Raw genomic sequence first — 8,707 nt, forward strand, 5'->3', positions numbered from 1 at the left:
TTCACCGGCTTCTGTTTCACTTTAGTCAGGAACCGGCTTGAGCTGCTCAACTCCTTGGATCCCTTTTCTTTCCAGCAATACTGTGTTCCTATCCAGTACTTTTTTGACGATGTCAGTTGTCTCAAACTTGGGTTTTACTGCTGCATGTACAGGTTGCTCTCTTGCTTTGACCCACACGCGCTGTCCCTCTCGGAATGGCACTCTGGGCGTCAGCTTCTCCTTTTTGTCGCTGGAGCCCCGCCCCACTTCCTTCGTGGTGAACGGCCGTTGGTTGAGTTCCATCGCAGGGGCGGGTCTTTCGGCTCTGCTTCTGTCGTTCAGGGCCTGCCCTATTTCCACCGCTTGGGTGCTCCAACTGTTGGTGTTAGCATTTTTAGCTATCCAGCTTTTCACTAACCCTATGGCTCGTTCCACCACTCCGTTAGCTTGTGGGGTGTAGGGTGGCGAGTAAACTCGCATTACTCCATACTTCTGACACCACTGGTCAACCTGTGAATTACGGAAATGAGTCCCATTGTCCGTGCGCAGCTCTTTCGGGATTCCCAGGGCACTGCATACTTGTTCCAGCATGCCGACAACGCTATTGCCGTTTGCTTTCCTGGCTGCTTTTGTAGTTACAAACCCCGACATAGAATCCACCAGCACTAAGAGGTACTTCTCACCTCTCCTTCCTGTTATCCCCATGGGTCCTGCAACATCCATGCAGACTGAGCCCCAGGGGACCGTGCTTTTGATGGACAACCCATCCATCCGCTGCCCTCGGCGACCTGCGTTGTATTGACCACACACTTCACAGTCCCTTAGCACGCGTTGGACTTGTTTCACTGGGATCCAAAGGTCTTGCTCCTCCAGTTCCTTACGGGTAGGTCGCACGCCTGCATGTCCAAGGGCCTCATGCACGCTCCGCACGACCTCAACCACGTATTCTTCTGGGACCTCCCGTCCTTTGGGAGTTCTGTCCCACTTCTCGGTACCGACAAAGACGATCTTCCTTTGTTGGACATAACAGTCCACTTCATCATTCCCACGCCAATGAGCTCCCTCATGCGTGTGTGCTCTTTGGTGCTGCACTTCTATTTCCAACTGCAGCTTCAGCTCAGCAATCTTTTTCCACAAATCTTTGTGTGCCACTGGCTTGCCCTTTGCTGTCTCGAAACCATTTTCTTCCCAAATGGCCAAGTCCTCTCTGAGAGCCTGAGCGCAGTAGTAACTGTCGGTTACTAACCTGGCACTTTTGATTTTCCTTTTCACCAGCTCCAGCAATCCTTCCAGTACTGCCGTCACTTCTCCGGCTTGAGCACTACCCGGGGCCTTTCCTTTCTGGCGGCATTTCTCTTTGCCGTCCTGCTTCAGAATAAATCCCCTTGTTGTTGCGCAACACCCCCCCCCTCCTTTCTGTCTCTACTCTCTCACTCTCGTACTTCCTCTTCTGAGAGGGGAGATGTGCTACCAGCTCTCCATCTAACGGGTTAATTGAGTTTCCTAAATCTGCCGGGATTTACCCTGTCCAGAACTGAAGTAAACTCTGTTTAAGCTGGTTTCGAGAAACGATTCACCTGATTTTTAACGGCCTACATCCAGGTGTCTCACCCTTCTTCCCTCTGTGAATTAGCCAGACTGAGCAGCCTACAGCCAACTAGTTTCACAGAGCACACCTGTTAACGGTCGCTCGTTCTCTTATTTTACAACTTGCATTTGTTATTGAACCAGGTAGGTTTTAGTGACTCGGGCGAGTCCCAAGGATGACGTTTTAAATTTGGGCTACCAGCAACTTAAAAACATTTTAAACTTTTTCCTCTCCAGAATCAAACATCACAGCTATTTTACAACCATCAAAGAACTTTAAGGTGACTCATTAACTGAATGTCCACAACATCTTTTAGACTTTCTTTATGCTAAATATTTTATTAGTAAGGCATTTTTGCAAGGGTCAGTACAGCTTAATTCAGTAGCAGAAATAATCAAATAAGTAAAATCAATCATCTAGTCTGTCTTTCCCTACTGCTGACACTGAAAACTAAAAAAAGGGAACCTTTGAGAGAGACGGACGGAGCCTGGCGCCTCGAACCCCAGACCTGGCACGACGACGAAGAAGGTGCTGCAGCAGGAGGAAGACGCCGATCGATGAAGGCCAGGATCTCCGCAGGTCTGATGATGAAGAAGGTGTTGCAGCAGGAGGAAGACGCCGATCGATGAAGGCCAGGATCTCCGCAGGTCTGATGATGAAGAAGGTGTTGCAGCAGGAGGAAGACGCCGATCGATGAAGGCCAGGATCTCCGCAGGTCTGATGATGAAGAAGGTGTTGCAGCAGGAGGAAGATGTTGATCAGCGAAGGCAGGAATCTCTGTAGGTCTGATGAGCCTCCTCTCCGCATGGATGGTGAGGTCACACAGGACTTGGTGCTGGCAGGAAGGAAGGCACCAGTTCTTCTTCTTTGTCTTTGCCTTTGTCTTCATCTTTGTCTTTGGGGTCTGAACCCAGCCGATGAGAGAAGTGCGATTTGAAGCCACAGGTTGTGGGGCTGACGGGTTGGTCCCCATGGCCGGACAGTCTTCGGCTCCGTGGCCCCGGCTCTTCTTCAGCTGCAGAGTTCTTTGTCCATCTCTTGGCTCGAAGCTGCCCGGAGGATCCAACGAACGGTTCCTCTTTTGCACCCACCTTATATAGGGTTTATCCACCCTTTTGGTGCGTTTTCATTGGCTGTCTGCTTAGACAGATGACCTCACATCCATCACTGTCCTTCAGACATTATGTCCTGATGTCTGTGCTGATGTCTCAGAGTTGCTCAACCTCCTGTCTCCGTTGTCTTCACAACCTTTCACCTAAATAAGGCGTTGATCATCTCTGCTCTCCTGTTAGTTCCTTGCCTTTCACCTTTCACCTACTCTCTACCTCCAACATATCAGTGATGTTTAATTGCAGTTACACCTTTTACACCATTTCAAGTTCAATGTCAAAATCACATTTATATCACATTTATTTTCTTTAGCTTCTCTGATCTAGCATTCATTTATAATTTTATAACCATAACTTATATCACATTTATTTTCTTCAGCTTCTCTGATTTATCATTCATTTATGATTTTATAACCATAACTTATTAATTATCCTTATTATAATCCTAATGTGAGTTATTACAGATGTTTTTCTGAAAAGAAACCAAAAGAATAATACATGATTCTAATTATTTACTACTAAAGTTACAGTTACTTGTTTTCCTTGTAAGTGTTCCCACAAATATAAGTGTAAGTATTATTACAAGTAAACCAATATTAATATAAGTATTTTACTTTGAATCTTATCAAATTATCAAAATGTTTAGATTTAATTCTTTAAACTTTCATGATTTAAAATAAGGAATAGTCTCAGCTATTTTTTATAAATCTGCAGGCTGGAACTTACTTCCTCTTTTTCCAGGAAACCTGCTTTTCCTGTTTAATGACTCTTTCTGACTGACTATGATTTCTTATGATTAGATAGAAAAAAATAGAATTAAAGCAAAGTTTGCATGAGACAAAAACAACACACACAACCAGATTTATTTTATTGACACTTAAGTCTACTGTTGGGCCTAGATATCACTTGAGTGATTCATTTTAAAGATAACTTTATTTATTATTACTGTTAAACTAACTTTATTGACACTTAAGTCTACTGTTGGGCCTTGATGTCACTTGAGTGATTCATTTTAAAGATAACTTTATTTATTATTACTGTTAAACTAAAATCTCCAGCATGGGGAAGTGGGATGAGCTCGGATTTTCTTGACACCCCCTCCACGAGGTCAGACCTTTCACATGCTGGGAGTCCATCACCCTCCTGCAGTTCGCCGTCCTCATCCCCTGGAAAGAGAAGATGTTCGTCTGGGATGTGAAGATGCAGATTCTTCATCCTCAGTTGTCACAGAGGGCTCAGTGTAGTCATCAAAACTCCACTTCTCTTGACACCCCCTCCTTGGAGTTTTGATTTCCCCCATGAGGTGATGAATGTCGAAGAAAACTTGGATCGCTCTGATTCTTCTACAGGAACCTTCGCTGGATGAACTGTCGGTTCTTCAGGATGTGGGATGGTTCTTTAGGGAAGGGAAGATGGGCTGAGACAGAAGGCCTCAAAAAAAAAAAAAATTCTGGCTGTTCAGCAGAGCAAAGCAAAAAGCATAAGCATCATGACGCTTTATCCGTAATCATGATCCTTTTCCATTTTAATCCATCAGATTGTGACAGGAGTTCTTCTTTAGCATAGTCCAATTTCTTCACGGCCCTCCCAGTCCAAAGCCTTGAAGTTGTTCTTTGAACGGCAACCTTCCTGTAATAGTGGCCAGTCTACTGTAGGATGGCATGGTGCTTGATTCTCTGGCCATCTTCTCGTAATGTTCTGGTTTGCTGTAGCTAAGAACTGGCTTGAGCACTGCTTCCTCATGGACCCCTTTCTTCATCAGTAGTACTGTGTTGAAGTTCAGTACTTACTTTACAAAATCTTGGGCGTTGAATCTCAGCTTGATCCCCGTAGTTGCAGGCCGATCTTGAGCTTTAATCCAAACTCTCTGCCCTGTTTTCAGTGACACTTTGAGCTGCAACTTCCCTTTTCCTTCTCTGAGCAAAAAGGAGAAGTGTCTTCGCCTCCCTGCTTTCTGTGACGTGAACGGAGTTCCTCTGCAGGGGAAGACCTGCTCTTCTAGCAGTTGTCACTGTGTCCATCAGCACCAAGAGGTACTTCTCACCTCTCTTTCTTGTTGTCCCCATTGGCTCTGCTACATCCATGCAGACTGAACCCCATGGGACTGTGCTCTTGATGAACAAACCTTCCATCCGCTGTCCTGGGTGCCCTGGGTAGCTGTGCAGAAAGTTGATGCAGTTCTGTTGAGGTCTCCTCCTTTTCCAAACGATCTGGACGGCCGGCTTCCTCCGGTTTCTTCCCCAGATTTTCCTCCTCGAAGTGATCATCCATCACTCCGTCTCTCCGTCCCTGTTCGGGCGCCACTTGTTGTTGCGCAACACCCCCCCCCTCCTTTCTGTCTCTACTCTCTCACTCTCGTACTTCCTCTTCTGAGAGGGGAGATGTGCTACCAGCTCTCCATCTAACGGGTTAATTGAGTTTCCTAAATCTGCCGGGATTTACCCTGTCCAGAACTGAAGTAAACTCTGTTTAAGCTGGTTTCGAGAAACGATTCACCTGATTTTTAACGGCCTACATCCAGGTGTCTCACCCTTCTTCCCTCTGTGAATTAGCCAGACTGAGCAGCCTACAGCCAACTAGTTTCACAGAGCACACCTGTTAACGGTCGCTCGTTCTCTTATTTTACAACTTGCATTTGTTATTGAACCAGGTAGGTTTTAGTGACTCGGGCGAGTCCCAAGGATGACGTTTTAAATTTGGGCTACCAGCAACTTAAAAACATTTTAAACTTTTTCCTCTCCAGAATCAAACATCACAGCTATTTTACAACCATCAAAGAACTTTAAGGTGACTCATTAACTGAATGTCCACAACATCTTTTAGACTTTCTTTATGCTAAATATTTTATTAGTAAGGCATTTTTGCAAGGGTCAGTACAGCTTAATTCAGTAGCAGAAATAATCAAATAAGTAAAATCAATCATCTAGTCTGTCTTTCCCTACTGCTGACACTGAAAACTAAAAAAAGGGAACCTTTGAGAGAGACGGACGGAGCCTGGCGCCTCGAACCCCAGACCTGGCACGACGACGAAGAAGGTGCTGCAGCAGGAGGAAGACGCCGATCGATGAAGGCCAGGATCTCCGCAGGTCTGATGATGAAGAAGGTGTTGCAGCAGGAGGAAGACGCCGATCGATGAAGGCCAGGATCTCCGCAGGTCTGATGATGAAGAAGGTGTTGCAGCAGGAGGAAGACGCCGATCGATGAAGGCCAGGATCTCCGCAGGTCTGATGATGAAGAAGGTGTTGCAGCAGGAGGAAGATGTTGATCAGCGAAGGCAGGAATCTCTGTAGGTCTGATGAGCCTCCTCTCCGCATGGATGGTGAGGTCACACAGGACTTGGTGCTGGCAGGAAGGAAGGCACCAGTTCTTCTTCTTTGTCTTTGCCTTTGTCTTCATCTTTGTCTTTGGGGTCTGAACCCAGCCGATGAGAGAAGTGCGATTTGAAGCCACAGGTTGTGGGGCTGACGGGTTGGTCCCCATGGCCGGACAGTCTTCGGCTCCGTGGCCCCGGCTCTTCTTCAGCTGCAGAGTTCTTTGTCCATCTCTTGGCTCGAAGCTGCCCGGAGGATCCAACGAACGGTTCCTCTTTTGCACCCACCTTATATAGGGTTTATCCACCCTTTTGGTGCGTTTTCATTGGCTGTCTGCTTAGACAGATGACCTCACATCCATCACTGTCCTTCAGACATTATGTCCTGATGTCTGTGCTGATGTCTCAGAGTTGCTCAACCTCCTGTCTCCGTTGTCTTCACAACCTTTCACCTAAATAAGGCGTTGATCATCTCTGCTCTCCTGTTAGTTCCTTGCCTTTCACCTTTCACCTACTCTCTACCTCCAACATATCAGTGATGTTTAATTGCAGTTACACCTTTTACACCATTTCAAGTTCAATGTCAAAATCACATTTATATCACATTTATTTTCTTTAGCTTCTCTGATCTAGCATTCATTTATAATTTTATAACCATAACTTATATCACATTTATTTTCTTCAGCTTCTCTGATTTATCATTCATTTATGATTTTATAACCATAACTTATTAATTATCCTTATTATAATCCTAATGTGAGTTATTACAGATGTTTTTCTGAAAAGAAACCAAAAGAATAATACATGATTCTAATTATTTACTACTAAAGTTACAGTTACTTGTTTTCCTTGTAAGTGTTCCCACAAATATAAGTGTAAGTATTATTACAAGTAAACCAATATTAATATAAGTATTTTACTTTGAATCTTATCAAATTATCAAAATGTTTAGATTTAATTCTTTAAACTTTCATGATTTAAAATAAGGAATAGTCTCAGCTATTTTTTATAAATCTGCAGGCTGGAACTTACTTCCTCTTTTTCCAGGAAACCTGCTTTTCCTGTTTAATGACTCTTTCTGACTGACTATGATTTCTTATGATTAGATAGAAAAAAATAGAATTAAAGCAAAGTTTGCATGAGACAAAAACAACACACACAACCAGATTTATTTTATTGACACTTAAGTCTACTGTTGGGCCTAGATATCACTTGAGTGATTCATTTTAAAGATAACTTTATTTATTATTACTGTTAAACTAACTTTATTGACACTTAAGTCTACTGTTGGGCCTTGATGTCACTTGAGTGATTCATTTTAAAGATAACTTTATTTATTATTACTGTTAAACTAAAATCTCCAGCATGGGGAAGTGGGATGAGCTCGGATTTTCTTGACAGTTCTTCACGCTCAAACGCACAGGCCACACCTGAGGTTTTTACCTCAGGTAAAGCAGCCTGAGCATGGACATTTAAAAAGGTCCACAAATACAGCACGGCCTGCAAATGTTTAGCTCCTGGAGGAGAGCAAAGAGCAGGGTTTATGAAAGGTTCACCAGGTTCAATTTTATTTTAAAACAATTTTGATTTCAATTTAAGTCTTACATCATTTATAAAAGTTACAGATCTGAACTAATAACTTCGATGTCACTACAGTGCTTTTACATCTAAATTAACTTACATTAACATGTTCTGGCAGTACAGAAATGTTTATTAGTAGTTATTTTAGTACTGAAATCCCTGTTCTCAAGCCAACTTCAATAAAAACACATTGTCATGTCAAAGTACTTAGAGGTTAACGTAACAGAAAGATTTTCTCTATGAACATTAAAGTGAAATCTGGGGGGGGGGGAGGAAAACAATGCAAAAACTGTGACTAAACACACTGAAGCTACATTCTTTATAAAAATCAGTGATGAATGAACAAACGGAAAAGATTTACCACTTACACAAATGTAAATTTATAGTCAAATATTGATACTCTGGATCTTTTGGAGAATTTGTTTTTATGTTTTTACTACAAGTAATGCAGGTTTTAAATTATAGCCATTTCTATTTGTACAAGAAAGAGATCAAGAACTTAAAAAAAATAATAAAATCACTGTTTTCAATAGATTATAATTTTTAAACAGCCATGCAGGGTTTTTATTATTATTGCAATGCCTCCTTTCAGAACTGCTGGAATTCGTAACAAATGATTAACAGGAAACGCAACGTCAAACAGCAGACCTGCAGAATACGCTTATTCCTTGAATTACATATTAACTAACAGACAAAAGCAACAATGGCTCACAGAAGAGATGATTTGCATCTCCTGCAAATACAGGTTAAACACATCCCTCCCTCATACCAAGAACCAGAATGGCCTCCTGCTCGACTGGCAAATAAGTAGCAACTGTAAACTAAATATTTACACAGCATATAGAGATGAAGAATCCCAAATGTTTCCTCTGGACATATTTTTAGTGCAAGAATAGGAAACCAACAGAGTGCGTCATTAACGAGGGAAATTATTTTAACCTTGTTTGGTACATCTGGTTTTTACATGAGGAAACAGCTTTATAGTTAAAAAGCATTCTTACTTTTGAATTCCTGTAGTTTGTTACCAGACACTTTTGAATAATAGGTGCACTGCGCCACCTTGTGTTAACTTTTATATTAGCCTACAGACTTCAATAATTACCATAATGGTAAAAAACACTTCATATTCAACAATGAACA

The sequence above is a fragment of the Xiphophorus maculatus genome, chromosome 11 (assembly GCF_002775205.1).
Source record: "Xiphophorus maculatus strain JP 163 A chromosome 11, X_maculatus-5.0-male, whole genome shotgun sequence".
NCBI lineage: Eukaryota > Metazoa > Chordata > Actinopteri > Cyprinodontiformes > Poeciliidae > Xiphophorus > Xiphophorus maculatus.